The following is a 16,903-nucleotide window of genomic DNA, read 5'->3' on the forward strand; positions in this document are numbered from 1 at the left end:
AAACTCCGTCTCAAAAAAAAAACTTGCCAGAGGTCAAACAACCAGTGAGTAAAGAACCTAGGCCTAGAGTACAAATATTCTGAATCCTACTCTACAGCTCTTCTTGCTACTCCACAATGGCTTTTAAGAAATTAAGTGACCATATGGTTAATCATAGTATCCAGCCCCGACTTGTTTGCACAGCACTATGGGCTCAAGGTCTCTTTATGATGTCTTTAGTCACATTATTATCATCTTCCATTTTTCTTTTTTTTGAGATGGAGTCTCCCTCTGTCACCCAGGCTGGAGTACGGTGGCACGATCTCAGATCACTGCAACCTCCACCTCCTGGGTTCAAGCAATTCTCCTGCCTCAGCTTCCCGAGTAGCTGGGACTACAGGCACCTGCCACCATGCCCAGCTAATTTTTTGTATTTTTTTTTTTTTTTTTTGAGACGGAGTCTCACTCTGTCACCCAGGCTGCAGTGCAGTGGCGCGATCTCGGCTCACTGCAAGCTCCGCCTCCCCGGTTCACGCCATTCTCCTGCTTCAGCCTCCTGAGTAGCTGGGACTACAGGCGCCTGCCACCACGCCCGGCTAATTTGTTGTATTTTTAGTAGAGACAGGGTTTCACCATGTTGGCCAGGATGGTCTCGATCTCCTGACCTGGTGATCCGCCCGCCTCGGCCTCCCAAAGTGCTGGGATTACAGACGTGAGCCACTACGCCTGGCCAATTTTTTGTATTTTTATTAGAGATGGGGTTTCAGCGTGTTAGCCAGGATGGTCTCAATCTCCTGACCTGGTGATCCGCCTGCCTCGGCCTCCCAAAGTGCTGGGATTACAGGCGTGAGCCACCACACCTGGCCAGCATCTTCCATTTTTCTGCTTTCAATTTTCTCCATGGAGGCCAATTTTTTTCAATCACATTCAGGATAGATGAGACGTATTTAGAAAGCAAATGTTTAAAATAAGGCTTCTCAGGCCAGGCATGATAGCTCACACCTATAATCCCAGCACTTTGGGAGGCCAAGGCAGGAGGATGGCTTAAGGCCAGAAGTTCAAGACCAGCCTGGGCAATACAGCAAAATCTCATCTCTTTTATTTAAATAAATAAATAAGGCTTCTCCCAAACACAGAAGTATCAGAGCAGAGAACTGTATGTCTGCCTAATCTTGTTCCTTGCCATTTCTAATTGTCAATAACCAAGAACTATACGTAAACCTCCATAAATGAATGTCTGGATTTCCAACTACTTAAGCATTCATCATAAAAGCTTCAGAAACAGAGGTGGTCAAAATTACACAAGTCCATATAAAATTAGAAGACTGAGGCCTGAGTCCCAAGCTGTACATACTAACTGTGTAACTTTACACAGTCACATAATGGATTATAATCCTCATCTAGCATACATAGATATAAGGATCAAAGGAGGTGATTTCATAGATACGAGTAATCACTTCAGAAGCCTTAAAATGCAATTCAAATGTAAAATGTTAGCACTACATATTATGTATTGGAATATAGGCTCAAGAAGGATGGGAATTTATCCATTCTACCTCCTGCACTGACTCTATCTCCCAGCACCTAGAAAAACTAGGCACACAGAAGATGCTAATAAAATCAAAGTGCTTAGCATTGTGGGCCTACTGAAGAAATAGAAGACACATGGTCCCTCCCCTCCAGAAGCACTCATATTGGTTAGGACAACAAAATAAAATGTGAATGGAATAAATACTGTAGATTTGTTAAAGTTTTTCGGCTTTTATTTAAAAAACAAAACAAACAAAAAAAAAAAAACAGGCTGGGCGTGGTGGCTCACGCCTGTAATCCCAGCACTTTGGGAGGCCGAGGCAGGCGGATCACGAGGTCAGGAGATCGAGGCCATCCTAGCTAACACTGTGAAACCCCGTCTCTAATAAAAAAAAAAATTAGCCAGGCGTGGTGGCAGGCGCCTGTAGTCCCAGCTACTCAGGAGGCTGAGGTAGGAGAATGGCATGAACCCGGAAGGTGGAGCTTGCGGTGAGCCAAGATCGCGCCACTGCACTCCAGCCTGGGTGACAGAGCGAGACTCCATCTCAAAAAACAAAACAAACAAACAAACAAAAAAAACAGGGTCTGGCTCTATTGACCAGGCTGGAGGGCAATGGTGTGTTCACAGCCTTGACCTCCTGGCTTCAGCCTCCTGAGTAGCTGGGACTACTGGGACTATAACTACATGCCACCATGTCTGGCTTTTGTGTGTGTGTGTATGTGTGTGATAGAGACAGTCTCACTATGTTGCTCAGGCTAGTCTCAAACTCCTGGGCTCAAACAGTCCTCTTGCCTCAGCCTCCCAAAATGCTGGGATTACAGATATGAACCATGACAGCCAGCCTATATTTTTAAAAGTTTTATTATGGGAATATCCAGTTGGATTAGGGAAAGTTAAATTATCAGCCTATTCTTGCAGATTTTTCTTCACAGAATGTTGTTGCTATGGTTCTGAATTACATAAATTACTACATGCTCTGAGAGTTCAGAGGAAATCAATGAGGACTGGCGGTAGTTTGGTTTCAGGAGGGAAGTGAGGCATCTTGAAGAGGCAAGAGAAAAAAGGGAAGCCATTCCAGAGCAAGTCAAAAGCAAAAAAAGGAGACCAAGCAGGCTATGCACAGAAAATGTGAATGGGTTAGCCTGCATGGAACATGGAGTATTATAGGGAACAAGGATGCATGAGCAAGCTGGGCCAGATTATGGAGGGCACTGAAAGCCAGGGAAAATTTAAGTTTGATGTTGTAATCAATGTGAAGCCATTCAAGGGTTTTGAGTGAAAGAATAATATGATGAAAGCAAAGAGCTTACAAGTACTGTCTGATAAACAGAATGGGATGTGGAGACAAGTGATGAAATTAGGGTCTAGAAGGTTAGGTTAAAAGCTGTTATTCATCTAGCTGTAAAATAAGGCTACTACAAAAGATATTTGTATTTATTTATTCTTACTGTTATTTTTTGAGATGGAGTCTCACTCTGTTGCCCAGGCTGGAGTGTGATGGCATGATCTCAGCTCACTGCAACCTCTACCTCCCAGGTTCAAGCGATTCTCCTGCCTCAGCCTCCCGAGTAGCTGGAACTACAGGCATGCACCACCACACCCCGCGAATTTTTGTATTTTTAGTAGAGACAGGGTTTTGCCATGTTGGCCTGGCTGGTCTCGAACTCCTGATCTCAGGTGATCCACCTGCCTTGGTATCCCCAAAGTGCTGGGATTACAGGCATGAGCCACCGTGCCCAGACTACAGAAGATATTTCAAAGGAAAAAAATCCACAATATTTGGTGTTTAACCAAATATTGGAACAAAATGAAAAGAATCAATTGACCTGTAAATAATCATCTTTAGGCAATTAAGAGACCAGCACCTAAATTAAGTGCTGTACGGAATATAAAAGAAAGGTAAAATAGTTTCCCTGTCCTAAGGGAGTCTAGCAGGAGAGACAAAGCTACCTTCTATTGACTCACTGGCTCTCAGGATTAGAGGGATTCTAGAAATCATCTTGTAAAAACACCATCTTATGCCAGAACAGTCCTTTCAATTAGCAATTAGTCAGGCAGCCTCTGCTCAAACACCTTTGGTGATGGAGAACCCGAGACTTCTGGAGGCAGTCCATTCCATTCAGACAGCTCAAAGTATTAAAAAGTTCTTCCTTATATGGAGGCAAATCAGCCTCCCTGCAACTTCCACCCACGAATCTTGGTTCTGCCCTAGGAGGTCACATGAAACAAGTGTGCATTAAACTGAGAACAAGTACTAACTGTATGGTACTGACTGTGAGCACAGTAGCATTCAGAGAAGGGAGGCAAAGATGACTCCAGATTTGCAAATATGGGGGCCTTAAGAGAATAATGACATTATAGGCAGAAATGGGTTGTGGCATGTTCTAGTTAGGGCAACAAGATGAGGTCAGTTTTGGATATGCTGAGTTTGAAAAGAAGACAAAGCTTCTAAGTGGAAATGACTAGTGAGTATTTAGAAATAAAGCCTGGGAAAGAATCAAGACTGGAGATAATGTTTGCAAATCATTGGCAAAGAACTGTCATGAAGTCATGAGAATAGACAAGCTTTTGGAGGGATATCATGCAGAGTAAAAAGAAACCATGAACTTGATTCTCCAGCAATGTCTATTGTGGTTTAAAACCAAAAAACCACGCCAGGCGCAGTGGCTCAGGCCTGTAATCTCAGCACTTTGGGAGGCTGAGGCAGGTGGATAACCTGAGGTCAAGAGTTCGAGAACAGCCTGGCTAAAATGGCGAAACTTCGTCTCTACTAAAAATACAAAAATTAGCCAGGCATGGTGGTGCATGCCTGTAATCCTAGAAATCATCTTATAAAAACATCACCTTCTGCCCGAACTGAGGCACAAGAATCTCTTGAATCCGGGAGGCGGAGGTTGCAGTGAGCTGAGATCGCGCCACTGCACTCCAGCCTGGGTGACAGAGAGACACTCTGTCTCAAAAAATAAAAATAAAAAATAAATCAGAAATGGCTAGTGATTCCTGCCAAAGCTGCTTCACACTCTCATACTTCTAACAACTTAACCCAATTCCTTCTGCCTATTCAAGGAAGTCATTCAGAAGTAAATGGAACCAGGTTATGCATGCAGTTCTTGTCACATCCCACCAGGCAATTAAGACAGTAGCATGAATTTCTACTTGAGTAGGAAGTTGCTATGCTTGAAATGTTTTCTACTTTGTCCCATAGTTGTTTTTCTAAGTCATCATCCTTAAGTAAAATTGAAAATAAAGCACCCATACAAATCAGCCTGTCTACGATGGTAGCCCAATTGATTTGCTTCAAAATGCTTCTCTTGCCTTAATTTTGTAATCCTGTTCCTGAGGTTTTATCCTAAGAAAGTAAATCATAATGTGAGAAAAGTGATAAGCATGGAGATGTTTGCTGCAATGTTAGATCTATTGATCTATCTATATCTATTTTGGACTTCTAATTATAGGGGAATAGCTAAATGCAGTGTGGAAAAAAACTTGAACACAAAATTTATAATATTTGTCACATTTGGGTGATGGGGTTTTTGACAATTTCTACCTGTATTCCAAACTTTCTTTTAAAATATAATCTTTTATAATAATAATAAAAATCTCTACTTGAGTATCCCTTTTAAATTACCACTAAACTATGTAGTAGTTAGTTCTACTTCTAATAAATTCTTATCACGAGGTTTTAACATGTCACAAAGTAAAACCTACACATGCTACCAGAAGATACAAGTTGGCTTGTTTAACACAGAAACCAAATAACAAGCACCACTTTGCCCCAGTAAAGATGCCATCTAGGCCGGGTGCAATGGCTCATGCCTGTAATCCCAGCGCTTTGGGAGGCTGAGAATGGCAGATCACCTGAGGTCAGGAGTTCGAGACCAGCCTGGCCAACATGGCAAAACCCCGTCTCTACTAAAAATACAAAAATAAAAAAATTAGCCAGGCGTGATGGTGGGCGGGTGCAATGGCTCATGCCTGTAATCCCAGCTACTTGGGAGGCTGAGGCAGGAGAATTGCTTGAACCGGGAGGCGGAGGTTACAGTGAGCCAAGACAGAGCAAGACACCATCTCAAAAAAAAAAAAAAAAAAAAAAGGTTGCCATCTAAATCTAACCCAAATCAGGAGCCACTGTTCTTCTCTAAGCATTTGGTTTCACTGATTAAACCAATGACATTTAGTGCCTGAGTCACTGCCACCCGAGGTTTAGATTTAAAAAGAAAGGCCTATCTTCTAGGGAGGGAAGCAATCCAACCCAACATCAACACCTGTCTCCTGTTCCCTCCTTACACATGTCCTCTATCTGAAACTCCAGGAGTGAGCAAAGTTAGTGTATAAAGTGAAATTAGACTTGGGAACTAGCTGTTTCAATGTCTGGAGCAAACAGCTAACTTTGTGTGGTCATGGGTTCTCTTCTCTCCTATGTTCAAGGAATATTATGAAGACTAATTGCACAGAGCATTCGGCAGTCCCTTTCTACTTCTACATGTTTTATAGCGTGTAAGGGAAAACCGCATTGGCTGATTTCAGCCTGAATAGTTGCTTTAATAAAACAGCGTTTCCCACTCTAATATATAAAGATGGATTCAAGGATGACGTTTGTCCTTAGCCATGATTCATCTACAAGTAGAAATATGGAAAGACTGTAAGTCTATAATTAACTAAAGTATAGGAATTTCAATGCCCTCTGGAGGAAAAAACAAAACAAAACAAAGCAAGTCTGCTCCTTCCATTAAACATTTCAACTATTTTCCAGCCAAATGGAAAAGTTTGGCACAAAAGGTCTGGTAATATAAGGCAAACAAAGCAGCACTGTAGCTGAGGCATATTTTTAGAACTTTGTTTTTAATCAGGTTAACATATAGTACATCAAGAAGAAATAATTTCATGGTGAATGCTGTAGCTGCATTAATTTAAAATTATGAAACTACAGTCATGCATTACATAATGACATTTTGGTCAATGATGGACCACAAAATCAACAGTGGTCCCATAAGATTATAATACCCTATTTTTACTGTACTTTAAAAATGTGGCCGGGCGCAGTGGCTCATGCCTGTAATCCCAGCACTTTGGGAGGCCGAGGCTAGCGGAACACAAGGTCAGGAGTTTGAGACCAGCCTGGCCAATATAGTTAAACCCCATCTCTACTAAAAATACAAAAATTAGCTGGGCATGGTGGTGCACACCTGTACTACCAGCTACTCGGGAGGCTGAGGCAGAAGAGTTGCTTGAACCCAGGAGGCGGGGGTTGCAGTGAGCCAAGACTGTGCCACTGCACTCCAGCCTGGGCGACAGAGTGAGACTCCGTCTCAAAAAAAAAAAAAAATTTAAATAAACAAATACTTATACTGTATTACAAACTGCCTACAGTATTAGATACAGTAACATACTATCCAGGTTTGTAGCCCAGGAGCAATAAGTTACACCATGTGCAGTATCATCCAAATTTGTGCAAGTATACTCTATGATGTTCCCACAATGATGAAATCACCTAATGACAAATTTCTCAGAATGTATCCCTGTCATTAAGCAACACATGACTGTATAATTTTATCAACTAAAATAAATGTGAATAACTCCATAAACTATGTGCAACTTCAGTGTTTGTTTTGTTTTGTTTTGTTTGAGACGGAGTCTTGCTCTGTCACCCAGGCTGGCGCAGATCATGCAGTGGTGCGATCTTAGCTCACTGCAACCTCCATCTCCCCAGGTTCAAGTGATTCTCCTGCCTCAGCCTCCCTAGTAATTGGGATTACAGGTACATGCCACCACACCCAGCAAATTTTGTATTTTTAGTAGGGACGGGGTTTCACCATGTTGGCCAGGCTGGTCTCGAACTCCTGACCTCAGGTGATCCACCCACCTTGGCCTCCCAAAATGCTGGGATTACAGGCGTGAATCACCACGCCCAGCCTATATGCAACTTTAAAAAAAATGATAGTCCCTGTCCACTAAACCAAGCACTCTAAATACAAGGAAGACGAACAAAACAGGAATTTACATAATTTTCAATACAGAGAGGGAAATCTGCTGACTTACACCGTCAACAAGAAGCTTGCTTCTAGTACTTAAACCAATGGCATTTCTCTTAAGATCACATCTGCCAGGTGTGGTGGCTCATGCCTGTAATCCCAGTGACTCAGGAGACTGAGGCCGGTTTGAGACCAGCCCAGGCAACATAGTGAGACCCTGTCTCTGAAAAAAATCAAACATTTGGCCGAGCGCGTGGTGGCTCATGCCTGTAATCCCGGCACTTTGAGAGGCTGAGGTGGGTGGTTCCCTTGAGGAGTTTGAGACCAGCCTGGCCAACATGGCAAAACCCTGTCCCTACTAAAAATACAAAAATTAGCTGAGTGTGGTGATGTGTGCCTCTAGTCCCAGCTACTCAGGAGGCTGAAGCAGGAGAACTGCTTGAACCTGGGAGGGGGAGGTTGCAGTGAGCCGAGATCACGCCACTGCACTCCAGCCTGGGCGACAGAGCAAAACTCCATCTCAAAAAAACAAAAAACAAAAGAAAGAAAAAGAACTGCAGTCCCAGCTACTCAGGAGGCTGAGGCGATAAGATTACTTGAGCCCAGAAGTTGGAGGTTGCAATGAGCCATGATTGCACCATTGTCCTCCAACCTGCGCACCCAGAAATTCCTTGAAGGAACAGTAATTTCTTGAAGCTTCAACAGAAACAAATGATTCATTCATTGCAGGATACTGAGTGCTTATCATGTACCATCGACTGTGCTAAGTATGGCTATGGGGCCTGCCCTCACAATTTAGTTGGGGACATTGTACAATCATAGCTACAACACTTTCTAATGCAGCAATTCTCAACCGGGGCAATTCTGTCCTCCAGGAGACATATGGCAATGTCTGAAGACATTTTTGGTTGTCACAACTGAGGAAGTCTTATTGGCATCTACTGGGTAGAGACCGATGCTGCTTAACAACCCACAATGCACAGGACAACTCCATAATAAAGAATTATATGGCCAGGTGCGGTGGCTCACGCCTGTAATCCCAGCACTTTGGGAGGCCGAGGTGAGCGGATCACGAGGTCAGGAGATCAAGACCATGGTGAAACCCCGTCTCTATCAAAAATACAAAAAAATTAGCCGGGTCTGGTGGGGGCGCCTGTAGTCCCAGCTACTCGGGAGGCTGAAGCAGGAGAATGGTGTGAACCCGGGAGGCGGAGCTTGCAGGGAGCCGAGATTGTGCCACCGCACTCCAGCCTGGGTGACAGATAGAGACTCTGTCTCAAAAAAAAAAAAAAAAAAAAAAAGAATTATATGGCCCAAAATGTCAATTGTGCCAACGTTGAGAAACCCTGTTCTAATTTAATAAGGTGCATAGGGAGGTGCAAAAGGTTAAGTAAAATGCTAGTTCAGGACTTTCTAAATTAGAAAGTCAACCTGTACCATCTAATAAAAATTAAGATAAAGGTCTAAACTGTAGAGAATTCTGTAAGATGGAAAAAAGAGTTCAGAATTTATTCTTCATAAATATGAAGTCAGTGAAGAGTAATAAGATGAAAAATGCTTCTTAGAGAACCTTAAAAAGATTAATCTGATTGTCATAGAGAAGCTGAAGTATAGGTCATGAAAGCCAGGTTAGCACAAATAAAGAAAGAAACTGATGGCAACATTTCAAAGGAATAATCACTAAGATTGGGTAAGATACCACTCGAGAACTCTCAGATTTCAAATCTCAGTATTAAATTTCAAACCAGAAGTTCAGCTTCCAGTGACACTTTTCATTTGCTTAAGTAAAAAAAAATTTGATTCACAATGCTTCACAAAAAACTGAAAGGAGGAAGTCACCTTTTTTTTTTCTTGTAGAGACAGGGGTCTCACTATGTTGACCAGGCTAGTCTCTAACTCAGCCTCAAGAAAGTCACTTTTTAAAAGCTAAAAAAATAACTACAACCAGGAAAAACGGTGAGAATAAAAGATCATCCCTAGGTTGGAAACAAAACATTTTACAGACTCAATAGCTAACCTCCAAAGCAAAAATACACTCACTGAATCTTAACAATATCACCACTTTTGGTTTGCACATCAGGCTGTATTCTACAAAGTACTTTCACTGCTACCATTTTATTTAAACTTCTCTGAGATGTCAATTATGCCCACCCAATTGAGGAAGTATTTCTGGAAAAAGCGAGAAATTTCTTTTTTCTTTTTTTTTTTTTTTTTTTTGAGACAAGAGTCTCACTGTCACCCAGGCTGGAGTGCAGCAATGCAATCTTAGCTCACTGCAACCTCTGCCTCCCAGGTTCAAGCGATTCTCCTGCCTCAGCCTCCCAAGTAGCTGGGACTACAGGCGTGTGCAACCACGCCCAGCTAATTTTTGTATTTTTAGTAGAGATGGTGTTTCACCATGTTGGCTAGGATGGTCTTGAACTCCTGATCTCAAGTGATTTGCCCGCCTCAGCCTTCCAAAGTGCCAGGATTACAGGCATGAGTCACTGTGCCCAGCCCAGAAATTTCTTTATGCTGTACCTGGGCAAATCAATTAGCAAACTGCCAACCACAAAATCAAATCCAAGCAAATTCAACAAGGCATTAAAAGCCCTTCACCCCAGGTGCGGTGGCTCACACCTGTAATCACAACACTTTGGGAGGCCGAGGCAGGCGGATCACGAGGTCAGGAGTTCGAGACCAGCCTGGCCAGCATGGTAAAACCCCGTCTCTACTAAAAATACAAAAATTAGCTGGGCGTGGTGGCGCGCGCCTGTAATCCCAGTTTCTTGGGAGGCTGAGGCAGGAGAATTGCTTGAACCCGGGAGGTGGAGGTTTCAGTGAGCCGAGATTGTGCCACTGCACACCAGCCTGGGCAACAGAGCAAGACTCCGTCTCAAAACAAACAAACAAAAAAAACGCCCTTCACAACTTGGCCGACATCTAACCTTTTTTGCAGTCTGGTCTTCTGCAAAACTCCAGGCCCCAGTATCACTGAACAATTTAGGCCCTCTCCTGCCTCCGTATCTTTACTCTTGCTGTTTCCTTTAGCTGACCCACCTTATCAGACATCTTTGCCTGGATGTGCTACAAACACCTCAAACTAAAAACATTCAAAATGCATTTTTTCCCATGTCACTTCCCTAATTTACCTCTCATACTCTTTATCTGAATGGTACTACCCATTCAGTTCCCTAAGCCAGAAAGCCAGGCAATCGCGCTATTCTTACCTCTTCATTCCCATAATCAGCCTCCAATTCTATGGATTCTATCTTCTTAATATTGCTCACATCTGATCCCTCCTCTCCATTCCCATTTCCACTGTCTTAGTTCAGGCCATGTCTACAGCAAGAGCTTCCAAACACTGTTTTACTTCCCCATAGGGCTGGTCCCCTCCTACTTGACAGAATGAACTTTCTGAAATATAAATCTGACGACATCATTTTCCTGCATAAAACCCTTCAAAGCATCTCTATAGCTTTCAGGGTAAAAATCCAAATTCCTTAGCATGACTTACAATGTCCTCCACATATGACTGACCTGACCACATCTCACTTCCTCCACTTCCCCAACCATTACTAGAATTCCAGTCACACTGAACTCGTCATGGTCTTTCAGCTGTCCAGTTCTCCAGGTCCTTGCACCTGTAGTAGTCTCTGCCTGGAAATCCCTTTTCCAGATTCCCTATGTAGCTAAATAAATATTTCAAGAGTTAGCCTCCCATTTCCTCCTGGAAGCCTGGGCACCTGGCTCAGGTATTTCTCCACTATGCTCTTGTAGCCCTGTGCTATGCACTATGACACTGTAAGCCATCACTCATTTACTTGTCTATTTCCTCTCCCACTGTAAACTCCAGAAGAACAACTGTATTCTTTGCCACAAAGGCTGTCTCATTAAAATGTGCCTCATACATATTAAGGTCTTAATAAACGTCTGGTGGGGCCGGGCACGGTGGCTCACGCCCGTAATCCCAGCACTTTGGGAGGCCGAGGTCGGGGGATCACCTGAGGTTAGGAGTTCGAGAGCAGCCTGGCCTTCACGGTGAAACCCCATCTCTACTAAAAATACAAATAAATTAACTAATTAAATAAAAGTCTGGTAAATGATAAATGTGCTGATATGCCCCCGGATTTTCACTTGAAGAGAGAGCCCCACAAAGAGCTTCAACTGACACAGTTCTGATGCTAACCTGTCTTAAATGTTCTCATTCCCCTCTTCGAACGCATTCCTATTTATCCTTCAAAATTCATCTTAAAAACTCTGCTTCTTCAGAAGGGCTTTTCCTGAACCCCTTGTTACATACTTTCAGAGCACCCTGTTCTTTCTTAACACTCATCAACATTTATAATTACTTCTTAAACGTCCCTGCAAACACTGCTAGCTCCACGCGGGCAGGGTCTACATTGTTTTGTTTTAAAGCTGCATTCCCCGCATCTGGGAAAATGCTGGCACAGAATAAACACAATTTGTTACACTGAATTTAATCCTGTGGGGTCAGCAGAGATCTCCACTTAAAACATGAACAAAGGGAGGCTCAAAGAAGTTTAAGGCACCTATGGCCACAGACACTTAGCACCGAGGCCAGACCAAACCTGAGCCGTCTGATTTCAGGTCCAGAAGTACACACGTTCAATGTTAGCCTGGCTTTTCAAAATAAGAGCAGCAGCCGAGGAGGAAAAGGAGGATATCTGCCTGTAAATACAAGGATTTGCCCACCTTTCTTTTAAAAACTCCCTAGGCATTTCAAACGGCTCAACTTGGAAGGAGAGAAAAAAAAAAAAAGTTCCACGCAGCGCTGGCCTTCAACCTGCAGCAGCCTGCGGGGCAACACCGACCGGAAGACCATCTCAAGTTAGAGAGAGGTTCCGAGCAACATGGGAAGAACTGGGGCTGGTTATCTAAGGAACCAGGATCATGATTCCGATTCTTTTCCTCACTCGCTATATATCTCAGACTAGCCTCTTCTCTAGGGATCAATTTACCTATCAGTGCAATGGGAGCATCAACAGGAAACAGGGAAGACTCTCCGATCTCGGAGGTTCCTTCCAGTCAGAGCACCTCAGGAATCAGGCCTCCGCTGAAGCTGATGGGCAGCGCCGCGAAATCGGGCAGAGGGGCCTCCCAGTGGCAACCGGACTCAGCTGCTCACCCCGGCCCCACCTCAAGAGACCGCGCCCAGGAGTCCGGGTCGGCCTGAGGGCCTCAGCCCCAGCCCTCTCTGCAGGGTTCACGACACGCGCGTAGGCCAGAAGGGCCATTAACAACACCAGGGGCCGATGGGCCCCGGAAGGGACCCCAATCCCTACCAAGCTGCACACCCTCACCTCAGAGTTCCGCCTCACCTCCGGACTGCTATCAGCCGCTCTCGGCTTCCGGCAAGAACCGCCCAGCAATCTCCGCGCGACCCACTTCCGGGCCCTCACTGGGCGCGGCGCCCCCACCGGAAATGAGCCGCCGGCTGAAGCGCCAGGCTGGCCCGCGACTGGGCAGGAAGTCTCACCGCCCCGCTCGTGACTCCGCCCCTCTTCGCCACGCCCCGGAGAGAGCTGCCCGGCTCGCACAGAGGGTACTTGGGAAAGAGCCCCGCCCTCAAGGCGGGAGCGACGCGGGGAGGGCGGGCTCACAAGAGAGGCCACGCCCTCGTTCCACTTTACCTACCCGGAATCGCCCCCGAGGCCCGGGCCCAGGAAGGGCAGAAGTCCCTGGCTGAGCTCCTCTCTGGAAGGAACAGAAGAGTGACCAGTTCCTCTGTCAGTTTGGTCTCAATGGCAGAGGCCGGTTCCTTTAAGCTGCAGTCCGTAAAGGGTCTTGGAACGACTGGGGGCCAGGATTCTCTAAGGGCGGGAATCCGGGCGGCCGTCAGCTCTCGGTGGGGATCGAGGCCAAGCTCCGCCTGTCTCTGGGCGTGCATACCTCGGTTTCCCCGTTTGTGACGTGGGAAGGCAATTAGTCTGGACATTGTTGTGGGAGGACTTGCGGAGACTGGGCGCAGGGCGTGGGGGTCAGTGAGGGCGCGGTGGGTCAGCCCCAGCCCGGCTGGCAGTCGCGGGGCTGGGCAGGTAGGGAACCCTGCTCTCTCACCCCACTTCCTGTTTGGTCGGTGTGTTCTGTGACCATAGATGGTCAGGTCTGGGGCCGCGCGGAAGCCTCCGCCCTGTGGTTTTGGAGCCCTTCCTCCTGGCGCGCAGGGTGTGGTCCCCGAGAATAAGATGAGCAGAATTAAAGCAGATCCTGCACCCACTCTGCTGAAATCCGGCTTCTGAGGCAGCCTCGCCCTGGGCTGGGTGGGCTCAGGCGGCTGCTACTCGGTTCAGGGGAAGTTACGCACGGTGGCTGCCGCGCGCAGGGGAAGCTTCACTTCCGTGCTCCTTGGGCCGGGAGATCCGATCTTTGTTCCCTCAAGACTCACACTCTCCAACCGGTCATTATCCTCCCACAAAGATTTATTTCTAGAAAAAATTGGCGAGTGCCACAGTTCCCGCCCCTTCAGGGGAACGACTGTGACAGCTCCGTGTTTCAAGTTGAATGCAGGCGTTATGTGCCAGAGTCAATCATTCAACAAATAAAGTTCTTATAATAACAGCTACCATTTACTGCACGCTGACTACTTGCCAGGCCCATGCTGAGTTCTTCAAGCGTATTTTCATTTACTCCTAATAGCAACTCTCGGTGGTAGGTACCATTATGCCCTCTGGTTTTCAAATGAGGAAGCTGAATAACTTGCCAAGGTCAGAAAGTAACTGTTGAAACTTTGAAGGAAACACATCTGTCTGACTCTAAATCCCATGAGCTTAATTAGCCCCTGTGATAGACCATACTGCAGTCATTTGAGGCAGTTTTGAGGTGGTGGATGCCTCTGGATCTGGAGACACTGGTTTCCAGTGCTGGCATAGGCCCTCTACTAGGGGTCAGACTTTGGTCAGGTTACTTTGGACGGCCTACTGGGCCTCTTCCTAACTATGTGGCTCCCAGCATGTTTAAAAGAACATGACAACATGAAAAAGTACGGTATAAAAGTCATAGTATATTTTAAATATTGACATTTAACTAAAAACACTGTCTCTCTCTCACACACACACAAACTCTAACTTTATTTGGACATAATCTTTGACTCTGCATTTAGTTCTTCTAAATCTCTTTCTGGATTAGAGACAGAAGGAACATAGACCATACATGCATTCTGGAGAAAGAGGAGAGAGAAGAGGAAGCAGGAAGGAGAAGGAAGAAAGTTTCCTCATCAGATGGGGAATATTCATGGGGCTGTAATAAGAAACAGAAGCAGTAATGTATGTGAAACCACTTTGTAAAATGCTTCACTATAAAGAATGCACACATGACTTAAGTTACAACCCCTGCCTTAAGGAATGTCCAGTCTTTTAGGAAGTCTAGATCCATGCATTTGTAACTCCAGTAGGAGATTGGAAGATAGTTTAAGAATATCCGTCACATGAAGGGCTGGGCGCGGTGGCTCACACCTGTAATTCCAGCATTTTGGGAGGCCGAGGCAGGCAGATAACAAGGTCAAGAGATCAAGACCAGCCTGGCCAATATGGTGAAACCCCATCTCTACTGAAAAATACAAAAATTAGCTGGGCGTGGTGGCATGCGCCTGTAGTCCCAGCTATTTGGGAGGCTGAGGCAGGAGAATCGCTTGAACACGGGAGGCAGAGGTTGCAGTAAGCTGAGATCGTGCTTCTCTACTCTAGCCTGGTGACAGAGCGAGACTGTCTCAAAAAAATAAATAAAAAAATGAAAGAATATCTGTCACATGTATTTATGCACTGAAAAAAAACTATTGACCTACATAGTGGCAATTATTGGAAGAATTCAATAATTGCTATGCTACTTTGTACCAAGCACAACTAGGGATCCAGCAGTGGACAAGTCAGACCCTGTTACTGCTCTCATGGAGCTTACAGTCTATTTTGGAAATGATATTTCCATTTGGAGTGGTCATCAGAAGATATGCTGCCTTCTGTCTTCCAGCTTTTTCCTCCTCGCTGATCTTGCCCCTTGTCCAGTACCCAGTGCTTCATCCATGGTGAGTTCTCATCTAGCACATGTTCAGTGAGTGCCTTGAATTCAGAATAGTCATTTCCTAGGCAGAGATGGACAGATAGATCCTTGCAGAGCAAAAATGAATGAACAGTAGTGGAGATGGGAATCTGTTCTGGGCTGAGGTGAGAGGTTCCTGCAGGAGAAGAGTAGGAGATAAGACTGAAGAAAAGGAGGTTGAGCAAACTATGCCAGGCAAGAGCGGTCAAACCTTAATGTGAAAGTGAGGAGGCACTAGTCATACTGTATTTTAGAAATAAAAATCTAGCTACAGTGTAGGGCATGGCCTTCAGTGGGCAACAAAAGAGGCAGGGAGAACTGCTAGAAGATAAGCACAAAGATCTAATAAGAATCTGAATTGGCCAGGTGCGGTGGCTCACACCTGTAATCCCAGCACTTTGAGACGCCGAGGCGGGCGGATCACCTGAGGTCAAGAGTTCGAGACCAGCCTGGCCAACATGGCGAAACCTCATCTCTACTAAAAATACAAAAATTAGCCGGGCATGGTGGTGGGCACCTGTAGTCCCAGCTACGCGGCTGTAAACCCAGCTACTCGAATCTCCTGCTGAGGCAGGAGAATCACTTGAACCCGGGAGGTGGAGGTTGCAGTGAGCTGAGATCATGCCACTGCACTCCAGCCTGGGTGACACAGCAAGACTCTGTCTCAAAAAAAAAAAAAGAAAGAAATTTGTCTTATTTATAAATTACCCAGTCTAAGTATTTTGTTATAGCAGCAGGAATGAATTAAGACACATTCTCATTCGGTACTGCTTTTCCTTCCTGGCAGGTATTACAATCCTCATTCATTATTTGTGCAATTATCTTTTAATATCTTCCTCTCCTGTAAGTTGCTTCCTCCCAATAAGTCCTTGTTTGTCTGGCACAAAATTGATAATAAGTATTTATAGTAAAAATTGACTAAATGAAAATGGTGAGAGGGGCCAAGGTGGCTCTGAGACTTGGCATGTGGGGAAATGGAAGGTGTAAAAAGGATTGGATCTGGGTTTGGGGGTTTTGAGCCTCAGTCCTCAAAATCCAGCCTGGGAAGAGAAAGAGAAGAAGGAATCCAATTAATCAATTTACAAGCAAGAATTGCCAGCAGAGAGTTGATTGATTCTCACACATTCCCCCTCTTCATGTATTATTGCCACTTTCTTATGGCCTGGATTTCAGCACATTCTGAACCTGCAGAATCACTTTGTGTCTGAGGGAGCCACCCAAGTTTCCTCTTTATCTCTCAGGGTTTCAGACACAGAAGTCTGGCGGTTCATCTGGAGCCTTTCCCAGCCTGACTCAGAGGACTGCCTGCATCTGTGCAACCTGGCTCAGAGCCTGTCTACGTTTGGGCAGAGCCTATATCCCCCTGCCAAATGGGCTAATGACAGAC

At 45.1% G+C, this 16,903-nt stretch overlaps 1 protein-coding gene across 16 annotated transcripts in view; it reads right to left on the minus strand.

Moving 5' to 3' along the window:
• Nucleotides 1–15,186, minus strand: part of CAP1 (cyclase associated actin cytoskeleton regulatory protein 1) — a 34,341-nt gene extending 19,155 nt beyond the window's left edge. For 3 of the 16 annotated variants that reach the window (XM_054493284.2, XM_054493336.2, XM_054493261.2), the window contains exon 1: nt 13,120–15,186. The gene's annotated coding sequence lies outside the window, so the exon portion shown is untranslated. Of the gene's footprint in view, nt 1–12,443; nt 13,048–13,119 lie in introns of those variants that run through there. The other 13 variants (XM_054493357.1, XM_054493252.2, XM_054493275.2 and 10 more) reach the window with 13 other exon arrangements.
• Between the last annotated feature and the right edge of the window lie 1,717 nt (nt 15,187–16,903).

Source organism: Pongo pygmaeus, chromosome 1 (assembly GCF_028885625.2).
Source record: "Pongo pygmaeus isolate AG05252 chromosome 1, NHGRI_mPonPyg2-v2.0_pri, whole genome shotgun sequence".
NCBI classification, from domain to species: Eukaryota; Metazoa; Chordata; class Mammalia; order Primates; family Hominidae; genus Pongo; species Pongo pygmaeus.